This window comes from Dama dama, chromosome 12 (genome assembly GCF_033118175.1).
Source record: "Dama dama isolate Ldn47 chromosome 12, ASM3311817v1, whole genome shotgun sequence".
Lineage (NCBI taxonomy): Eukaryota > Metazoa > Chordata > Mammalia > Artiodactyla > Cervidae > Dama > Dama dama.
Genome location: NC_083692.1, coordinates 22,801,967 through 22,824,752, shown reverse-complemented (window position 1 = coordinate 22,824,752; position 22,786 = coordinate 22,801,967). Strand labels below are relative to the sequence as shown.

At 44.4% G+C, this 22,786-nt stretch overlaps 1 non-coding gene across 1 annotated transcript; it reads right to left on the bottom strand.

Moving 5' to 3' along the window:
• Positions 1–15,122: 15,122 nt before the first annotated feature.
• On the bottom strand, positions 15,123–15,229 carry LOC133067503 (U6 spliceosomal RNA). Its single transcript, XR_009695295.1, has one exon. It is a non-coding gene; the product is annotated as a U6 spliceosomal RNA (small nuclear RNA).
• Positions 15,230–22,786: the final 7,557 nt, after the last annotated feature.

The window sequence follows — 22,786 nt, the reverse complement described above, 5'->3', positions numbered from 1 at the left end:
TTCTTTTGCATATATCTCTCCCCCAAAATCCAGGTGGTGGTGGTTTAGTTGCTAAGTCATGTCCGACTCTTGGGATACCATGGACTGTAGCCCGCCAAACTTCTCTACCCATGGGATTCTCCAGGCAAGAATACTGGAGTGGGTTGCCATTTCCTTCTCCAGGGAATCTTCTCAACCCAGGAATTGAATCCGGGTCTCCTGCATTGCAGGCAGATTCTTTACCGACTGAGCTACATGGAAGCTACCCCAAAGTCCAGGGGTCAATCTAAATAGAAACCTCAGAAATCTCCCCCTCAGAGAGCCACCCTGAGGTCAGCTCCAATCAGGGGACAGTCATGCCTGGTGGGTTCCCCAACCTGAGCCCTCTGAGGAGGGTGGGGGTCTCTCCCCAGCTGCCTCTAGCTCCCAGCAAATACCAGAGCGAAACACTCAAGTCACAACTGGGGAATTCCTGGTGACTAGTACCCCCCACCCCCCACCCCCTTGGGAGGGGTAAGCTGACCTCAGGCTAGGGGAGTGAGTTCCTCAGGAGTTTTATCAATCCCAACTTACCCCACTGGTCTTCCACAGAGGCTGATCCTTAGAGGCCTGCTCCGGTCACTCCATAGAGATAATGGTGTAGGTTTTGGGAGCAGGTGTCCTTAACTGAGCACAAGATAGCATCAGAGGAAGAGCCCCGGGGTGGGGGTGGGGTGTCAAAAGACCTGAGCGCCTCAGTTGATTCACCTGCAGACTGAGAGAGCTGGACTTTGTCTTTAAGTTCTTTAAGATCTTTAAGTTCTGAGCCCTGTTCTAAGAACATCCTTAGGCTCCTCCTTCAGATCTTCAGTGACAAAAGGGTTTAAGCCTTGGGAAACAGTGTTTCACAATCTGGAATACAAAGTAAGTCCCTTTATAAAGGATACAGATTCTCACAAAGTTACTTAATTTTTGTTTTAATGGTCCTTAAATGTGCACAAACATAAAACTAGGCACAATCTTCTTAAGGTTTACCATCAAGATAAAATCAAAACAAGGTTCAGTTCAGTTCAGTCCAGTCACTCATTCGTGTCCGACTCAGATTCTATTTAACAGAAACAGCAAAACCAATAAGATTTAAACTAACCATTTTCATTTAAATGTGACTGTTGCTATTTGCTTAAATTAAACTACAACTCCCAGCATGATGTAAGTTCTGACTGTGATACAGCAGGTGTTTCTTTTGCTTTCAGGAGGCCTGTATCACCACAGTGCCGGACGATGACTCAGTTCTCCTACTAGTTTCTCTATTTGAACCACTGATCAGGGCATCATTTAACCTTCATTTGGTGAGAACACACTGTAATGCACTAAGTTCCCCTCTGCTGTTTTCTCATTAGCACTCTGCAATTAAAGTTAAAAAAATTCTTTTTAATCTTTTTGCCAACAGGAGCCATCTCTCAAGTTTCAATGTCCTTACCGCTAACAGAAGAAGAATCACCTTCATCCCACCTATTTCCCAGGATGGCTGTGAACATCCATTTGCTGTGCTTTTTGCTCAGTCATGTCTGACTTTGCGACCCCATAGACTACAGCCCACCAGGCTCCTCTGGACATGGGATTTTCCAGGCAAGTATACTGGAGTAGGTTACCATGCTCTCCTCCAGGGGATCTTCCCCACCCAGGGATCGAACCCAGGTCTCCCACATTACAGACCAATTCGTTACCTTCTGAGCCACAGGGAAAGCCCAAGAATCCCTGCTCCAGGGGAACTTCTCGACTCAGGAATTGAACCTGAGTCTCCTGCATCACAGATGGATTCTTTACCAGCTGAGCTACCAGGGAACCCCATTCATTCATTTATCCAACCATTATGTACTGAGTACCCGCTCTGGACCAGATACTGTTCTAGACACAGAAGATATAGCAGGAACCAGAATGGACAATATCTCTGCCCTATGAAACTCACACTCCAAAGGGAGAGACTGAGAGTAAGATAAATGAGGAAAATAATATGATATTATTCAGGGGGAAAAAATTAAGGAAAGAAGGGGAATAGAGAGTGTAGGGATCTGATATATGGGTGTCCCAACACTATCAGACACTTCTCCAACACCGGCTAGATGTCCTCCACATAATTTACCTCAATTCTGACACTATCTACCTGGAAACAGCATCGTATCCCACAGGTCAAGGCTGAATCCTACGGGACTTCAGATGCCAAACAAAAGTCTGGGTTGCCACCTGTGTTTCTGGCACACTGGCTAGGAATTCTGAGCTTGCCACAACCCCCTCTGAGCTCGAGTGGCTCAGCGAAAACATTTTACTTACTAGATTACAGTTTATTACACTGCTACTGCTGCTGCTATTTAGTCACTAGGTCATGGCTGACTCTGCCACCCTATGGATATAATTCAGGAAGAGCTAGATGGAAGAGGTGCATAGGGCAAGGTATTCAGGAATGGGTACAGAGTTTTTAAAGTCCTCTTTGGGAAACGTCGTTCTCCCCAAATCTCTATGTGTCCGCCAACCCAGAAATCGTCCAGAAACATATCCCGACACCCTGTCCTTATTGGGATTTTGTGGAGGCTTCATTACATAGGCATGATTGATTAGATCATTGGCCACTGGTGATTGATTCAACCTCCAACAGCTCCCACTTCCCTGGAGGTCACGGGAATGGGGCTGAAAGTTCCAACCCTACAATAACACAGTTGGTTCCCCTGGCAACCAGCCCCCATCTTTAGGTGCTTTCCAAAAGTCATACAATTAACATAAACTCTAGTGTGGTTGAAAGGGGTTTGTTATGAATATCAAGACATCTTTATTGCTCTTACCACTTAGGAAATTTTGAGGGGTTTAGGAGCTCTGTGCCAAAAACAGGAAAAAGAGCAAATATATATTTCTTATTATAAATCACAACATCAGAGGGGTGATGTAGAGAGCAGTTACTCTTTTAAATGGGGTGTTTGGGGAAGGTTTCATTGAGTAGGGAATATTTAAGACCTAAATAACATGAAAAAGGAAAAGCATTTGAGGAACAGCCAGGAGGCTGGCATGGAATAATGTGTGTGAGACTCATGAGGAAAAGTACAGGGCAAGTGTGGGTATAATGGATATTCATTGTTTCTCTGCCCAGAAACCATTTCCTCTCCTGGCAACTGTACCTTGACTTTCCTCTAGGGAGGCACCGCCTCTACCGCAGGCCCTGTGGGGCAGGTAGAGTTGACCACACCCCTAACCACCAGGGCTGAGCAACAAAGGGCCAATCAGAGCACACCGATTGGTTTGGGCTGGGTGTGAGAGCCAATCAGAATGCATGACTGGCAATGAGCCTGTTGCTGGCACTGCTGGGAAAGAGGCACACAGTCTTTTCCCCTGGAGATCCCAGCAATGAGGATGATAGCAGCTTAGAGCTTTCAGGAGCTACATGGAACCTAAAGGGAAAAGCCAGTGCAGAGGATGGCAGTTCTAAGGAGTGAAGAAAAGCTGAGTCCTGGTGACGTCTTTTGATTTCCTGTATGAAGTTGTACTACTTCTGGACTTCTCAGTTGTGTATGCTATTTAATTAATTTCCTTTTTTTGCTTGAGTTGGCATATCGGATTATTTATTGATGCATAATAAAGAACTGCAAAACTGGCTGAAAACAATAAACACTAACTGTCTCACAGTTTCTATAGATCAAGGATTGGGAGTGGTATAAGCTCGATGGTTCTGGCTCAGGGTCTCTCACTGGATTTCAGTCTGGATGTTAGCAAAGACTCTGAAGGCCTGACTGGGCTTTCACCCATGTGGCTGTTAGCAGGAGACCTCAGTTCTTTGCCATTGAGCTCTCCATAGGCTGACTGCGTGTCCTTACAACATGGTAGCTGACTTCCTCCAGAATGATTTATTCAAAAGAGCAAGTGAGAAGGGCCTTTTATGACCTCAATTCTGAAGTGCACATTGTCACTTCCACTTATTATCTTTGTTAGCAGTGAGTTACTAAGTCCCTCCAGTTAGAATCATTACTGTTTCTGATTCCCTCCCACTCAAAGGGAAAGTATCAGTCTTTACCTCTTGAAGGGAGGAGGACCACCAAAGAATTTGTGGACCTATTTTAAAACCACCACACCTAGTTCGAGTTTGGTTTTCTGTCACTTGCAACCAATAGGCTTCTGATAGATATTCAGGAGTTTAACACTATTGTATTAGTGTTAGTTGTTGTATTAGTTGTTGTAACATGGCTTGTGGCAAAACGAACAAAAACCCAGTAGCCAAGAGAGTGGCAACTAAGCATATCTTATAAATGCCAATTTGATCCTGTCCTACCTAGGCTCAAAAATCTCCAAAGGCCCTCTTTGTCCTAAAGTCCAAATTTCTTTACATTAGGCATAAAGTCCACAAAAACCTGTCCCTGTGTCCTCACTCCCACCAACTCCCTGCTGCAGAATCTCCAGGCTGCTTGCTCTCTTTTGAATAAGCCGTATTTCCATGTCTCTATGCCCTTGTCCATGCTGCTCTAACTTCTTCCTGTAGAACTCTGCTCATCTCTCAAACCCAACTCAAACATCACCTCCTCTGTGAAGATTTCTTTGACTTTACTCCCCAAAAGTATAATATTATTTTATTGATGTCAGTGTTAATCGCTCAGTCGTTTACAACTCTTTGTGATCCCATGGACTGTAGCCCGCCAGGTTCCTCTGTCCACGGAGTTCTCCAGGTATCAGGTGCTTCGTATTTGTTATATCCAGTTCTTAAATCCATAACCCTGAATGTATGTGCTGTCTCAATCTTCCCATATTACACATAAGAAGTTCAGTCACCTCCAGAGAGGTTGAGAAATGTGTTTATGGTCATCTAACTGATAAGTAGTAGGACAGACATTGGTACACTCTAGTTAGTTAGTTATTCCTTCCCCTGCTCCTAAACCACCACGTTCATATACACTGAGTACAGTTACAGGTGACTCTGGCTCTCCTGAGACACCATGAACTTCTTTGGGGACCTGGACCCCCCATCTTGTACAGTGATCCTTCATGGAGCATTTCACTTTATGTGTTAGACACACTGATTAATGTTGTCCATTTTCCAGATAAGGAAAAAAGCCTCAGAGGAATTAAATGATCAAGGTCTGACTCCAGACTTCATGCCCTTATAGATAACAGTGCATTAGGCATAGCTCCTGGTGTGCATTCATTGGAAGGCATGGCTGAAAACTGAGCAGCCCCCAGGCACCCCATCCCCCCACCATCTCCAGCTGGGGGCTGGGAGGCTGCTGCTTACCTGCCTCTGCTTGAGCAGGAGTTGGAGGGGCCGGGGGCTTACAGACACGAAAAGTGGAAATACTCCAATGGGAAGCCAAGGGCCAGATTCTGGTGCTGACTCAGCTTCCATCCAACCAAGTGATCTTGGGTGGGTCTTTCCATCCCATGGGGCCTCCTTTCCTAATGTCAACTGAAGGGAAAGTGGTAAGATCCCAGCAAGCCATGTCAGGTGGGATTTGAGATGACCCCACACAGCAAGGGGCAGTCCAGACCCCTGTAGGGCCCAGGACTCCTCTACAACTGGCATGATGCTTGCTCTGGCTACCAAGATGGGCCTCTGCCCTAGACTGAGTGAGTACCACCACCGGTGGGCCAGCCCAGCTTCTCGGTGCACCACTCATAGTCTTCCATCTCATATAAGAAGCTGAGATGAGCTTTCATCCCACATGCCTCACCTTAAATATATTCAAGTTAAATTCTAGCTGCCATTCTTGTCCTTGTCTGGTAACCCAGAGGAGATGAAGTCCATCTGGAGTTTCTCACAGGGCTCCGCCGCCTTGGCCAGCCAAACTGTGTTTGGATCAACAACAATTTCATCAACTTATTTCCGCCTCCAACCCTTACTAAATGCATTAACCCAACAGGAGCCCCAGGGCTGACCTTTGTGGCATCCATTGTTATGGCTATTATTAAAGACACAAACAAATAGGGATAATAATTCACAGTGAAATGGTTCTTTAACCAGGGGGCTGGAGGACTCTGAAACCATGACCTCATGGCCCTCCTGGCGCCTTCCCACCAGGCTTTTCTTCAGGTCTCTCATCCACATTCTGCCTTCTGGGAAGCCGTTCTCCACATTCCCCCTCACTCTATTTTGGCTCTAGCTTAAGACCATGTTCCCAGGTTCCAGTCTGGAGGAGAAGCCTCATAAAGGACACTATCCAGGACTCAAAGATCTTCCTGGCTCCCATTTGCCTTATCATTCCACATAAATCTCTTACTGACCTGTTTCTCTAGATGCTCAGAAGAAAGAATTATTAACAGTGAATGTGTTGAAGTGTTTTCAAACTAAAGATAGGTACTTCCAAGGCAGTCCAGTGGTTAAGACTCCATACTTCCTCTGTAGGGAGCACAGGTTCAATCCCTGGTTGGGGAACTAAGATCCCCACAAGCCACTCAAGGGTGGGCAGGTGGGGGGCAAATGAAGGATGGAAAAAGAACCTAGGGTAAATGTAATCTTTGAAGCTAGTATATTCCTCACTGTGGCTGTTGGTTCCCCCTGCTCCTGGCTGAAAGTGAAAGTCATTCAGTCATGTCTGACTCTTTGAGACCCCATGGACCATACAGTCCATGGAAATCTCCAGGCCAGAATACTGGAGTGGGTAGCCTTTCCCTTCTCTAGAGGATCTTCCCAACCCAGAGATCGATCCCAGGTCTCCTGCATTGCAGATGGATTCTTTACCAACTGAGCTATCAGGGGCCCAAGGTCAAGTACAAGCTATCCTTAGAGAATTATTCATATAATCTTAGTTGCTGGGCACTGCTATTGATATCTTTATTTTCTTTCATTTCTTTTATTCTTCCTTCCTTTCCTTTCTTTCTACCATCTGCAAGTCAGAATACATTCACTGTCACATCAAAACTACCCAGTTTAGGGCAAAGAAGAGGTTAAACTACCCCCTAGATCTCTCCAAAATATTTTGGAAACTACAGCAGGTCAAAATGTGAGAACCAAACACCTTTCCCTGAATTATCTTGAACATAAACCTGCAGGAAAAGATTATCTGAAGTGAGAAAGGAAAGTACAAAGTGGTAGGAAAAGAAATGGAGATTAGAGTCTCCAGGAAATACAGCCTTCTCTACAAAACCATGGTGTGGCTTGACAACCAAATGAAATAATGTGGGTTCTGAGATATTTTCAAGTGTTTAAAAAAAGAAGTGACTGCAGAATCAGGGAAGGCCAGCATGTGTGTTTAACTCCCCCATAAATATCGATTTGCTCAACTCCCTGTGAAAGAACCAGTGAAAGAATCACAGCTCCTAGATCGAGATACCTGCTGGCCCAGATGGGGATGGGGTTAGAGACAGAGCTGCCACCTGGACAAGGTAAGCTGCAGAAGGGAGAATGACACGGGGAGAAAGGGAGAAAAGGAAGTGAGCAGAACTAGAATGAGCCAGAAGGGAGCGTGACATGGGGAGAAAGGGAGAAAGGAGGTGAGCAGAGCTAGTATGATCAAGATTCAGAGAGGGCAGTGTACCCAGAGTGGCTGGTGGTGGCCCTGACTGACACATGTTCTCCATCTGCAAAATGGGGATATTGACAATATCTCTGAAGTAAGGTGGTGATGAGTCAGGGTTCTCCAGGGAAACAGAACCGGTAGGATGTATATATAGAGAGAAAGAGGTTTGTTACAAGGAATTGGTTCATGTGATTAAGGAGGTGAGCAAGTCCCAAGATCTACAGAGTGAGTTGGCAAGCTGGAGAGATGACGGTGTAGTTCCAGTCTGAAGGCCAGCAGCTCAAGACCCAGGAAGGGCTGATGCTTTGGTGTGAGTCCAAGGGCAGGAAAAAAAAAGGCCAACATTGCTGTTTGAAGGCCATCAGGCAGGAAGAATTCTCACTCAGAGGAGGTAAGGTTTTTCTACTCTATTTGGCCTTCAACTGACTGGATGAGGCCTACTCACACTAACGAGGGCAATCTGCTTCACTTGTCAACTCATTTAAATGTTAATCTCATCTAAAAACACTGTTATGGACATCTCCAGAATAATGCTTGACAAAACGTCTGGGCACTTGTGGCCCACTCAAGTTGACCCATAAAATTAACCATCATACAAGGTTATGTTGAAGCTGGAACAAATGAACTTGTATCTGTGAATCAATATATTTGTATTCAGGAGCATAGATGGTAGCCAATTGAGTTAATCATTGCAACTGTGCCTTGTTCTTGACCTGAAATTCTCTCCTGTTGTTTCCTAGGTAAAGTATGTCCCGGAGCTGAAGGAAATGGGTGGAGAGTCATGGAAGTGAAAGGTAAGGGGAACAGCAGCCAGGGAAGTGTTTCTGTTAGTGGTAGAAAGGCAACAGAACTGGGACCACAGCATCTGGGAGACAGCTTGACACTTTCCTGGCTATCCAGTGGCTAATACTCTGTGCTCCCAAAGCAAGAGGCTGGGGTTCAATCCCTGATCAAAGAACTAGATCCCACATGGCGCAGCTGAGTTAGCACGCTGCAACTAAAGATTCCACATGCGGCAACTAAGACCCGGTGCAACCAAATAAATATTTAAAAACAGAAAAAGAGACAACTAGAGAAGCTGAAATATAGGGCTTCTAGGGAGGGGGGCTGAGGCCAGGCCTTGGCAAGTTGGTGGACTCTCCCCCAGGGAGTCCCAGTGAAGACAACCCCTGCCTTGGTTCCTTGAGGCCAGCTTGTTCTATCAGTCTCAGTTCCAGGGCCAGCCAGGAGGGCAAGCTATGCTCATATCCCCAGCTATAGGTTATACAAAGCATCAGTATCATACATACACAGTCCCTTTAAGATTATATAAAACATGAGCATCATACACACACAGTTCTATAAGGTTTTATATATATATATATATATATATATACATATATATATATATATATTTAATTTTAATTTTTTTTAACACCAAAGACATTTAGTGTTGGGGTCTAGCCCATTAACAATGTAGTGATAGTTTCAGGTGAACAGTCAAGGAACTCAGTCATACATATACATGTGTCTGTTCCCCCCTAAACCTCCCCCCTCCCATTCAGGCTGGCATGTAACATTGAGCAGAGTTCCATGTGCTATACAATAGGTTTTTGTTGGTTATCCTTTTAAATATAGCATGTACTAACTATAGTATGTATATGACATTCCCAAAGTCCTTAAGTATCCCTTCCCCACCACCACTGCCCCCCAGCAACCATGAGTTCATTTTATAAGTCTGTGAGTCTCTTTCCGTTTTGCAAGTTCATTTATATCTTTTTTTTTTAGATTCCACATATAAGGGATGTCATATGGTCTTCCTCCTCTGTCTGACTGACTTCGCTCAGTATGACACTCTCTAGGCCCATATATGTTGCTGCAAATGGCCTTATCGCATTCTGTTCAATGGCTGAGTAATATTCATGTGTGTGTGTGTGTGTGTGTGTGTGTGTGTGAATGGGTAAAGAAGATGTGGTGTGATCTATACACCACATCTTCTTTGCCCATTCATCTGTCGAAGGACATTTAGGTTGTTTCCATATCTTGGCTCTTGTAAACGGTATTGCAATGAATACTGGGGTGCATGTATCTTTTCAGGCCATATTTTTCTCTGGATATATGCCCAGGAGTGGGATTTCAGAGTCATATGATAGCTCTATTTTTAGTTTTTTAAGGAACCTCCATACTGTTCCCATAAAACATCATCATCGTACATACACAGTCCCTGTGAGGTTAGATTATAAGGTTAGATTAAATTAAATTAGATGAGGATACAAAAGCCTTATCAGAAGCTAGCCAGCCACAGAGGCAGCCTCACTCCACAAATTTCCTCAAAATTTAGGAGGAGGTGCGCAGGGCACCTGTCTCAATCCCTGGGAGGCAGGATCTCCTGGAAGGTTGGATTTCCCACTCCATTAGAGTAGGGCTGGGGTCATGGTTCCAGAAGCATGTACTTCTGACAATGTAAGTGCAAGTTGAGAGAAATGTTCACAAACATGGACAGACCTCTCCTGGTCCTGGACCAGACTCCACAGCCCCAAGGCCACATCCTCATGTGGAGCTGAGCAGAGCCAACACCCAGGAGTCCCCAGGCATCACCTGTGCCCGGCTTGCCAGCATTCTTTTTGTCACAAGAAATAAAACATTATTGTGGGTGGAGACTTCCCTGGTTGTCCAGTGGTTGAGAATCTGCCTTCAGTGCAGGGGGCTGCAGGGGGGACACAGGTTGGATCCCTGATCAGGAACTAGGACCCCACATGCCCCAGGGCAACTAAGCCTGTGCACCACAACTAGAAAATCCCCTGCATACGGCAACTAGAGAAAAGCACCTGCACACTGCAGCAAAGACCCAGTGCAGCCAAAAAAAACCAAAAAACAAATTTACTGTGGGCGATGAGCAGCGCTTTGAGAACTGGGCAGAATGCAAAGACTGTCATTTCCCTGCTGGACCCGACACTCAGGAAAGCCATCTGGGTGAGGTCGATTGAGCATGACCAGAGGAAGCAAGGGGCAGGTGGGCAGGGGCTTAATGCTCAGCTCTAGAATATGGTTCCTGTGCCACCCTGGGCTAGTTACCCAGCCTCTCTGGGTCTAATTTATCCTCTCTTCTGAAGACAACCCTTCTCATCCTTGGCTAAAATCACTTGATGAACTTCAAAAAGAAAACCACACCTGCACCCCGAGCCAGATGGACAAAATTAGACTCTCTGGGGGTAGAACCCAGGAACCGGTAAGTTAGAAACATTCCAGATGATTCTAATGTGCACGCCCATCTTTTCTCTTTCCCAGTTTCTAATCCACTGGTTAGGCAATCAGATAGCCAAGCTTCTAGGATGGAGTGGCATGGGGACAGGTAGTGATGAGACCAGTTTACGTGGCTCCAGAATTCAAATTGGAGTCACAGGAGCAAATTACAAAGAGGCAGATTTAGGATGAGACCAGAAGAAATTTCTGACCATTCCTGAAATGCTTTTTCTGGAATTGGCTTCATAATGATCAGTCTATGAACCACATAAGATGATCCACTGTGTGTAAATTTGTATTGAACATGCCTGATTTTGCATAGATAGATAAATTACCTAGCTTAGCAGACTTCACTCCAAATAGCTTTTGATTGCTTCAAAAAATCAAACCCACCCCCAAGAGCAATCACAGAGTCACTTCCCACAAGTTCCTTAACCTCTGAGTGTCTGGGTCTTCCTGCCCTAAGAGGACTGGGAGGCTTACCCACTTGCCTCACTTGGGTGAGATTACAGTGAAATAAGAAAGGAATGTGAATGCTCCAGTTTCTGCCGATTGAAACTAAATGAAGGTGAATCCTCATGCCATCGGCAAGGATCTGGAAAATAGCATTCATTCCTGTTTCTGAAAGTAGTTCTAAGCCTGGACTGGAGAGGTCTGGGCCTGGGTTGGACTCCAGCATCATTGCCCAATAGTGACCTAACTTGACCTCCCTGGATCACAGTTTCCTCATCTATTAATGGAATTGGGAGGGTCAACTGGAAAATACTTACACAGATCTTAGCACAAAGTCTGACATTTGGCAAATGCTCCATACACATTGATACCTTGTTAATCATTATCACCCTTGAAGTATATCCCTACATTTTGACTGTTTTGAAGATGACCAGGCTTATGTGGATGTGTAAGTCTTGGAATGTTTGTTAGAAAACCTGCCCCACCTCTCTGTGGTCACAGCTCCCGGAAAGTGTGTTGATTTCCATTCAAGTCCCAGGCCTTTGGCTCAGGAGCTCCACTCCTGTATATCTTGTCTGAGCATGAGAACAGAAGCCAAGGCAAGTGTTTGCTTTGGAACAAAGAAGGAACAAGGATGCATTTCTGGAGGTCCTCGCCATTTCTGAGGAAGGAGTCATTAGTTTCTCTTAAGATGAAGTGGTGGAGCGGAGTCCATTTTCCCCAACTTTTTTGCACAGCTCCTGTGGGTCAGGAGAGGGGCTGAGGGAGGACCAGGGCCCTCTACAACCAGGCCTAGATTTTGGAAATGGACTTGCCTATCTTTTGTGTTTTCCAAGGTTAGGTTAAAAACATTTCCAAGTTGCTTGCTCCCATCTTCTTCATAACTGGATGAGTGCATGCGTGTGTGTGTGTGAAACACAATATGTGTGTAGGGGAAATACTGCTGGGGAAGGTGTCCAGGTGAGCAATCCTGAGTCATTGGCTCTGGAAAATACCACCAGAGCCCAGATATAACTTTCTAAAGGCTCCTCTCCCTCACTGTGGGATTCAAGAAACTGTTTTCCTGATGGAGCTAAAAGTATCAGCCTGGTTGCAGAAACCCCCACCTAGAACCACCCCCCAAACATACCCAGCCAACACTGAGAAGGGAAAGGTGATTTTCCACAGGCGTGTTGTTTCTCCTCCTTCAGCATTCAGATTCATGTTTTGCTTCTAGAACCACCATTATTTAATTAAACTTCACTCAAAGAAGGGGGGGAGGGGAAGGCACCCACAGCTCAGTTTTGTTTTGAATTTGTTTTCTTATTTTGCTGTTGTTAAAGTCAAAGCACAGACCAAGTGAGGTTCAGAGGTGCTACTGCATGTTGATATTCCCAAAGGTTTCTTTGGTGCTGCTTGGCACTGAGAGGCGAGGGTCGTTTCCTCCCAGCACCCCCACCCCAACCCGCATCTCTCCCCTTCTCCCTGCTTTGGATGGAGGCTGCTGGTGGCAATGGTTCAGGGGAAGTGGAGTTGTCACAGCTTGTTGTAAACAGAAGGTGGATGCCAGGGGCTGTCAGTGCCATATCTCTCAACAAACCCAAGTTACTGCCCTAGGATTTCCATGGAAAGAACTGGGAAGTGTGGAGAGGTAGAACTCATAATACTTAATACCTGCTGCTTAATAAGGATTGTGTGTTTCCATGAGAAATTACGGACATTCAGAGGTCCATGGGAAGGTCTAGTCAGGTAGCCTTGTGTGATTTTGCCAAGAATAACCATCTTGCTAGGGGTGGGCAAGAATTGAACATTTAGAGAGTCCTTTCCAGGAGCCAACTTTGAGCTAACAACTTGACATAAGTTCTTTCATTAAATCTTCTCCACAGCCATGTGAAACAGGAGGGGAAACTGAGACTCATGTTGTATGTCAGTCAGGAGAGGCGAGGTTGTGCTGTAGGAACAAACAGGCCTAAGAATCTCAGTGGTTCTATGCAATTAGAGTGCATTTGCCCCTCACAGAAGCCTTCCATGCAGTTACTCCAAAACGCTGACTACTTTGATCTTTGTCAACTGATGTCAACTCATGTCAACTCAAGGCCTCCACTGCAATTGCCACGGCAGGGGAAGAGAGAGACTGGAAGATTGTGCATGAGTTTCTCCTTCAGCCCAGAAGTTCACTTCTGCTGTCCTTTCATTTGCCAGATTAGTACTATGTCCCCACCCGCCTACTGAGTCTTCCATGTGCCAGGAAGGGCAGGAGCACACGATATTGGTGAGCGTAGGCGATACTGACCACAGGGACATTTAATACCTAGCAGGAAGTAGTGGGGCTGCCCTGATGTCTCAACGGATGAAGAATTTGCCTGCAGTGCAGAAGACACAGGAGATGAGGGTTTGATCCCTGGGTCAGGAAGATCCCCTGGAGGAGGAAATGGCAACCCACTCCAGTATTCTTGCCTGGGAAATCCTATGAACAGAAGAGCTTGGTGGCTACAGTCAAAAGGGTCACAAAGAGTTGGACATGACTGAGCAACTGAGCACAAGGTAGTAGCTGGCAGAACTAAGGTATAAAGTGAGCTCTGCCTGGAATCAAAGTTCAAACTCTGTCCATGACACTTGGAGCCAGTAAGAGGACTCCTTCCCTCCAGGCTCAGTTGTTTAGCAAGCAGGCCTGTGTGAGCATCCTTGCGTAACCTGCTGGGGACAAAAGTGAAAGTGAAAATCACTGTGGACTCCAACTCTTTATGACCCCATGGACTGTATAGTCCACGGAATTTTCCAGGCCAGAATACTGGAGTGGGAAAGCCTTTCCCTTCTCCCAACTCAGGGATCTTCTTTCCAACTCAGGGATTGAACCCAGGTCTCCTGCATTTCGGGCAGATTCTTTACCAGCTGAGCCACAAGGGATGCCCAAAGGCCATCATTAAATAGCAGTTATAGGTCCTTGTATTTGTACAAAGCCTCCCCGGTTTTCAAGGCTTCTTAAAGCATGTTGGTTCACCAAATCCTTAAAACAACATAACCAAACAAAAAGGGAAAATTTGGTATCTCCACCTCTCAAGATACTGAAACCAGAAAGAGACTGGACATGCTCAGAGCTAGTCATTGAAAAACCCAGACTAGAACTCAATTTATATAAAACCTCATTTGAAGCTCTCTTCCCAACCCATCCTATTCTCTGTAACTTCAGTCTGGAAAGACCTCTCCTTTCCACCCACATTATCTCCTCTCCTCTAAAATGCGACTCTCAGAACACCATGCCTTCACTGGACCCTTTTCTGGGAAATGTCATCATTAATGCACACAAAACAATTAATGTGTCACACTGTATAGACTTAGGTTTAGGAACATTTGAGAGAGAATTAACTCTTTAATTTTTATTGGAGTATAGTTGCTTTAGAATGCTGTGTTAGCTTCTGCTGCACAGAAGGTGAATCAGCTGTATGTATGCACGTCCCCTGTTTTGGACTCCCTTCCCATTTAGGTCACCGCAGAGCGTTGAGTAGAGTGCCCTGTGCTACATAGCACGTTCTCATTAATCATCTATCTTCTAAATAGCATCAACTGTATATGTATGTCGACCCCAATCGCCCAATTCCTCCCACTCCCCTCTTCCCTCTTTTTTTTTTAAATTTAATTTATTTATTTAAATTGGAAAAATAAAAAAATAAAAATAAAAATTGGAGGCTAATTACTTTACAATTTTGTAGTGGTTTTTGCCATACATTGACATGATTCAGCCATGGGTGTACATGTGTTCCCCATCCTTGAACCCCCCTCCCATCTCCCTCCCCATCCCATCCCTCAGGGTCATCCCAGTGCACCAGCCCTGAGCACCCTGTCTCATGCATCGAACCTGGACTGGCGATCTGTTTCACATATGATAATATACATGTTTCAATGCTATTCTCTTAAATCATCCCACCCTTGCCTTCTCCCACAGAGTCCAAAAGACTGTTCTTTATATCTGTGTCTCTTTTGCTGTCTCACATATAGGGCCCCACTTCCCTCTTGATGCCTATAAAAATCATGGAACACTTGACAAACTTGCACGTCATCCTTGTGCAGGGGCCATGCTAATCTTCTCTGTGTTATTCCAATTTTAGTATATGTGCTGCCAAAGCGAGCAACATTTGAGATAAAATATAGATAACAGGCAGAGCAGGGTGAATGAGAGAGTCTAGAAAATCTGTCTTGAGAAGCCACTAGCTTGTTGAGATGTGGATAAAGAGGGAATTCATTTCAGATGGAAATTCTTTTAGTTCTCATTCCTTTGTTCTAATCCATTGCATTTTTGTTTTGTTTTCTGGACGAGTAGCCCAGCTTGTGAGATCTTGGTTCCCTGACCAGAGATCGAACACAGGCCCTCAGCAGTGAAACCATGAAGTCTTAACCACTGGACCACCAGGGAATTCACTAGTCTATTACATTTAAAAATTTGCTAAGTGCCTTTCCATGTACTATTTCATTTAACTTCCTGAACAATTCTGTTAGGGAATTGAGAACTTAGTCGGATCTTTCTTCTCATTGGACAAAAAACTGAAACTTACAGAGGATGAAGTGACTTGTCAAACATCAGAGCAAGCCAGAGCCTGAACTCAAACAAAGAGGCAAAAGTATTAAAGAGGAAGAATGGTCGATATTTGTGCAACAGTGGTGAAACTATCACATTTAGAGCTAGCTGGCAGTGTATAAATTAATACATTTTATGAAAATCAGGTTTTTAGTACGAAATACTTCATACATATAATGGAGCTTAAATACATATATATGATATTTAGAATAATAAAACACTGTATCTACCACCCTGCTTATGTCCAGTGTTCTAAAACAACAGGTCGCTTCAAGCTATAAGAATGACATACGCTTGGCTCAAAATTCAAATCATTCAGAAGATGGAAACTTTTTTTCTTTTGAAGATGGAAACTTTTAAGTCTCTTTTCTCATCCTGTCAACCTCTGAATCCTACTGTCCAAGGATAACTGCTGTCAACAATAGGACACAAAATCTTAATTACATTCATTCTGGAAACAATCCAGCTATATATATATATATATATATATATATATATATATATATATATATATATATATATATGTATATATACATATACATATACATATATACATATATATATATAAAGAGTCATAAAAATGTCTAACTTTTGGTTCCATCACCCCACTGTAGGCATTTATCTCAGGAAAAGACCTCCCAGGATGCCGTTGTTGCTTAGAAATGGCCAAGCTCAGGCCCACACAAGTCCTTGCCCTTGTTATTTTCTCTGTCTGGAAGCCTGTCCCTCCAAATTTGCTCATGGTTGGAAGCCCTTCAAGTCTCAGCTCAGATGTAAACACCTCTGACAGGTTGCTGGTGGTCACCTCTCTAGACTGGTTCCATCACTCCACAGAATCAAGTGGCACAGAGTAGGAACATACATTTTGAGTTGAGAGGATAAATGTCCACTCATGAAACCACCTCTAGACTACTTAGATAAGGAGTATTACTTGACTCACTTTGGAACCCAGGAAGCTATTTCTGCAAAGAAACAGTCCTTGCCGGGGGTTTCAAGACTTTTAAGTAACTGGCAGTGTGGGAAGCACCAGCCAGGGGCCATCCTGTCCTTTCTTCCAGCATCAGAAAGGCTGCCTTTCAGATGTAGATAGTGCCTGGTGGGCCATCTGCCCTCCTTCTCAACCCTGTTCATTCTTGGCTTCTAAAACAAACAAGTGGTAAAGAAAATCTGCTGGGTGAGAGTCTCCGTCAAAACAACACCTAGTCCTACTTAATTAAGATGAATAAGTTGAACACTCTCAAATCAGACAATGGAAACATTAAGAGTTTCCACCAAAACAGAAACTTGGCCAAGTGGGAGGGATCCCCAGAAGCCTCCACAGCATTCTGAGTTGGGGGTGGGGGGTGGAATTTCTTGCTTAGCCTGAGGGTAGGGAGGTAGGGAGAAAAGGTGAGAAAGGGAAGCCTAGATCTTAAGCTAGCACCACAAACCCTCTTTTTTTCTCACAGCAAAGTAAAACATATTTACTATAGAGGAGTCAAAAGAAAAATCAAACCTCACATAATCGGGTCATCCAGAAAGGTAATATTTTGTAGTGTGTCCTTGCGGTGTTTTGTTTTTTTTTAACATAATTATATTTTTAAAAACTACAATGTGGTTATGTTACATGCTTACTGCCTTATAAACTGCTTTTTTTACTTCATAATATATTGTGAACATTTTCCCATGACATCCAATACTACTCAATGCTGTTGTTGTTGTTGTTGTTTTATAGCTATTTAGTATCTCATTGTATAGCTGTATCATCAACCAGCACCCTGTCATTGGAGATTTAGGTTGTCCCCTGTTTTTATAGGCGGCTTGTTAATGGCTGTTTTTGTAATGCATCCTTGATTATTTCCTTAGGACTAATTCCCAAAAGTGGAATTTCTGTGTTAAAGGGTATGTTAAATTCTAAGAGTTTTTACATACAACTGCTGTGGACAATACATTTATATGTTGAAGAGCATTAATAAATGTGGTTGACTACCTTATTTTTGGTCTCTTCACCTCTATTTTTACAGAATGTAATGACAGTGAGCTAGGAATAGTACACAAAGTTTACATTCATATGGGAATTTCTGTCTTCAAAGGAACTTATATTTTAAAGAAAACCTGTTCATTTTTGATCTGGACAAACATGAAGCAAATCAATTAAACAGAAAAAAAATGATTTATTAATTGATCAGATAAATTAAAGACAGAAAATTAATGGGAGACCCTGATCTTCCTGTTTTCTCTCATTAAATAATTACTTAACTAATTACTTAATTATTTAATGTGTTAACTTTGCCATATGTACACTTATATTTCATGTTTGCCTTTTATGGCAACGCTAATGACTGGTTGCTCTGTAGCCCTTTCCAGACTCCTTCTCTATTTTCTGCTTCCTACTATGGACAATGAAAAAGCCAAAACATCCCAGACTCCCTAGCAGGAAAGGGTGACACATTTTTGCCCAATAAGAACCAAGGGGACATCTCTTGCAGGGATCTGGGAAAGGTTTTCCCCTGTTTGACAAAAGGAGAGAGTTCACAAAACAAGCTCTTATCACCTTGGCCCTGCACCCCATTCCCTGTCTTTGAATGTTGTCATGTTGGTGCATAAGATTCTAGGAGCTGTGGCAGCCATTTTATAACCATGAGGCAATAAGCATCAGAATTAAAAAAAAAAAAAAAAAAACTCTAATAATGGTTAGTCCTCAATTATATCAGGGAGCCTGTTGAATATACCCTAGATTTAACTCTCCAAATAAATATCTTCTTGGCTTAAGTTAGTGGTTCTCAAAATTAGTGGTTAGATTAGCCCATCAGAATCAGTTGGGAATTTTGTTCAAATAAGACTGATTCCATAGGTTTGAGATTCTGTATTTTTATCAAAATCCCAGGGATACTGATGCTGCTGGTTCAGGGACCACACTTTGAGTAGCACAGCATCACCATTTTATTGGCTCGAGGCTTCTTAATTGGTACATCCTTTTTCTGGGTGCAAAGGTCACCCTCATTATTTCACAGGTGTGGCTTTGGAATCAATGAAATGGAAGGAAGGATTCTTTCCTGCTGAGGGTCCATTAGCCCCTCTGAATCACCAGCTCCCCAGTCAGGACTGGAGGATTCCTAAATTAATGCAACATCCAGGAGTGAAGTCCTGGGTCCTGAAGCTGTAGACTGTCTTCAGATAGGCTGTCTTGCACTTGCTGTCCTGGTCAGACAGGCTTTTCTGACCAGACCCACCTAGACAGATTCAGCCTTAGAAAGAAGGGCTGTAACTAGAGCTCACCCTTTCTTTCAGGACCTTCCTCAACCTGCTGCCATCTTGGCTCTGCTGTTCAGGTAACATCTTCCTCTTTGGTTGCTAAAGTCAGGCTTCTGAAAACAGTGATGGTAAAGCTTAGGCCACAGAGAAAGAATGCTGGCAGAAACCCTCCACTTCCTTCAGGTTATCTACGTGTTTACCCTTTCCTCCCTCTTTCTTTCCAGTCTCAGGGAAGACGTGCCAGCCTCCTGCCTGACACAGCAGTCCCCAATCTGTCACCTCTGCTGCTCTGAAGCCTCTCGGCAAGGTCATCAGTGACCGTTCCAGTTCTCCTTCGGTCCAGTGGGCTAGTTTATCATCCTGTTTCTCCATTCCCTTCTACAGCAAAATCCCTAGGGTATATCGGTCTGCCCTTGCACCTCCATCTCCTTCGCAGCTCACTTTTGTGAGGCCTAAGTCCCCATCACTCCTGCCTTTCTCTCCACCCCCATGGGCCACCACACTCTGCTTCCCTTCGCTGGAGCCATCCTGGCTCCTCATTATGCCTCAGACATGCCGAATTCCTTCTGTTGGCAGAACCTCCACACCTTCCCCAGATCCGCATGGCCCACCTCCTTCACTCAGGCTTCTGCTCACTGTCTTTATTTTATTTTATTTTTCTTTATTATTATTTCTTTTTCTTTTTTTCTTTATTTTATTTTAGGCCACACCATGCAGCTTGTGGAATCTTAGATCCCCAACCAGAGACTAAACCCAGGGCCCTGGCAGTGAAAGCGCCGAGTCCTAACCTCTGGACCACCAGAGAGGTCCCCTTCACTGTCTTTACTTCAAAAGTCTTCCTTTGCAGGCTTGGAGAACAAGATAGCAGAGGAGCAGGTGGACATGGAATACATCTCTCTCCACAGATACATCAGGAATACACCTTCAGACACAGAAGTGCATGCAGAACACCAGCTGAGAGCGGACAGGAGTATCTGACCAGTAGAAAAGCACACATAGAACCACACAAAACTTGGTAGGATGAAGGAACTAGGGGGAGAAACAGGAGTGTTAGTAGGACTGGACCTGGCCTCAGAGGGTGGAGGAACTGAAGCAGGGGGTCCGATCCCCACATCAGGGCAATTGTCTGAGTTAGAAGAGAAACATTTAAGGCTGAGAGGAAAACAGTTGATCTGTGGCAGCCTAAATGGAATGAGAATCGGACAGTCCTTGCCGCAGACATACATACCCCAGACAGGGATGCTGGTCCGCTGGAAGGTGCAGTGGCTGGGAGCTGGAGTTTAGGAACTGTGGAGCAATCCCAGGGCAAGGACTACTGTTGACTGCGGAGAGACGGATCTAGGGGATGTAAGGGAGGAGATGGTGGTGGGAAATGTCTGTGGAGAAAAGTTGGGCAGCCATGGAAGCAAGGTGATACTGCTGAGTCACGTTTTGGGGGTGGAGCCACCACCATAGCCTCTCTCTCCCCACACCGCCAGCATCTACAGCTGAACAATAGAGAGGCTGGCCCATCAGACAGCTGACGCACTGAACTACAGAGCAGGACCCCAGCCAGGGGGCCCCTCTATGTGCCTGACCTGCGGAACAACAGAGAAGGACCCCAGGCGAGGGAGCCCTAGAGGGCTGCCTGAATGGGCAGAGCCATGGAGAAAGGCTGGCCAAAGAGGCCTTCTGAACACCAGCTACAAGGGGCTCGAAAAAAGACTCTGATAGAGCTATAACTCCTGCCACCAAGGCAGTTCATGTCCCTGCACACTAGGCGCCACCAGAGTCCCCGCAAGCCAAGCAGCTGAGCCACCTTTATGCTCAACTCTCACTGGGGCAGAGCTGCCACAGGCAAAAATTGTCTTGCATCTATGCATGAAGGGTCGCTTCAGTAGCGTCTGACTCTGCGACCCTGTAGACTGTGGTCTCTCAGGCTCCTCTGTCACGGTGGGGGTTTCTCCAGGCAAGGAAACTGGAGCGTATTGGCCAATACTGGTTGCCATACCCTTCTAGAGCCCTATATTTCCTGCTGCCCTAGCCGCCAACTCCCCTGAGTATCTGGTGCTGCCAGAACCCCTGCAACCCAAGCAGCTGCACCACCTCCAAACCTGGCCCTCACGGGGGCAAACCCAAGTCCTCCAGGGCAGCCTCAGGAGCAAGCCCCAGTGGACCACCCACATGCAGAAGTGCAAATAAAACCACAATTGAAAAAAAAACCAAACCACAATTGAAACCCAGGGGCTGTGTGGCTAAGGAAGAAGACACAAAACCTTCCAACCAGCTGTACAAGCTGCAGATTAAATCCACACGATCAACTAGGCAGACTCTGTTGTCTATGGAAAATATAAAAGGCCACTGAGAGCTCCCACAAAAGAAAATGCACTAGTTCTGATGGCTGTGGACATTGGAGGCAAGAACACACAGGAGTAGGACCAGATTAGAATCTGAGCTGCCCCCACAGCAGGTCCAGAGACCAGCACAGGGTTGGAGGGCATCCTCGGGAGGGGAGGTGGGCTGTGACTCCCAGCGAGGGAAAGGACCCTGACAGTAGTGACTCAAGAAAAACATTTATTACTCTTATGTTTTGACTTGTTCTGTAGATTCTTTTGGATATTTTTTCTTTTTTATTCCCCCACTCTGTTGAAGTTGTCAATTTTATTGGCACTATGAAATCTAATTAAGCTTTTGAGCTTTTTTTTTTTCTCTCAGCCACATTTTTTATTGTTGTTTTAAACCTCTGCCTCTATGTTGGGCTTTTGCAGCTCTGTGGAATTTTCCTTTTTTTCTCTCTCTTTTTTTAATTTTAATTTTTTAAAACTATTATTATCTTTTCTACCTTTACTCCTTTGTCTTTCCTACTGTTCTTTTCCTCTTGCAGTTAATATTTAATGTATATAAATCTTCTTTATCTACCTCTATTTAACTTTGCATATGTATTTTTTCTTTCCTTTTCTCTCAACATATTTGTTACCTTTATATTCACTGCTTTATTCCCCAATTGGCACCTTGCTTTAGTTTTTTTCTCCAGTTTGTGCTTTAGTTAGTTTTGTTCTTAACTGGTAAATATAATTTTTGATTTCCTTTGTTTTCTGGGTCAATCTACTGTACTTTATTTTTGTTTGACTGTTTTGACTTTGCTCATGGGTGCATATGTATATGTGTATATTCCATTATTTTAATTATTATTTGCCTGATTTTGTAACTGTCATTTGTCTGGGGTTCATCTTTGGTTTCATCTTTGGTTTTTGGATATTTGTTTTAATCTTACTTAATGCCATAACAAACCACTTGTGGAATCTTCGTTCCTGACCAGAGATCAAGCCCTGAGCCTTTGGAGTGGGAGCGCTGACTGCAAGACCCCAGACCACCAGAGAACTCACCCCGGGGAGCATCAGACAGTGAGAACTCACACAGAGGAAACCACCTGAATACAAGACCCAGCATCACCCAGCCACCAGTAGCGCCCTGTGCAGGATGCCTCATCTAAACAACAAACTAAACAAAAATACAAACCAATCATCAGCAAGCAGGGTTACCGCTTCACTCGGCCTTGCCCATCAGAGGAAAAACAAACAAACACAAACTCAGCACAAATCTCACCCTATGTGAAGCTTACACAAACCACTGGACCAACCTTAGGAGGGCAGAAACCAAAAGGAAGAAGGAATTCAACCTTGAAGCCTGGGAAAAGGAGAGCTCAAACACAATAAGATAAAAAAAATAATGAAAAGGCAGAGAAATATTACACAAATGAAGGAACAAATTGAAACACAAAAGTCCAAGTAAGTGAAGAGGAAACAGGCAAACTACCTGAAAAAGAATTCAGAGTAATGACAGTAAAGATGATCAAAAACCTTGAAAACAAAAATGGAGAAAGTGCAAGAATCAATTAACA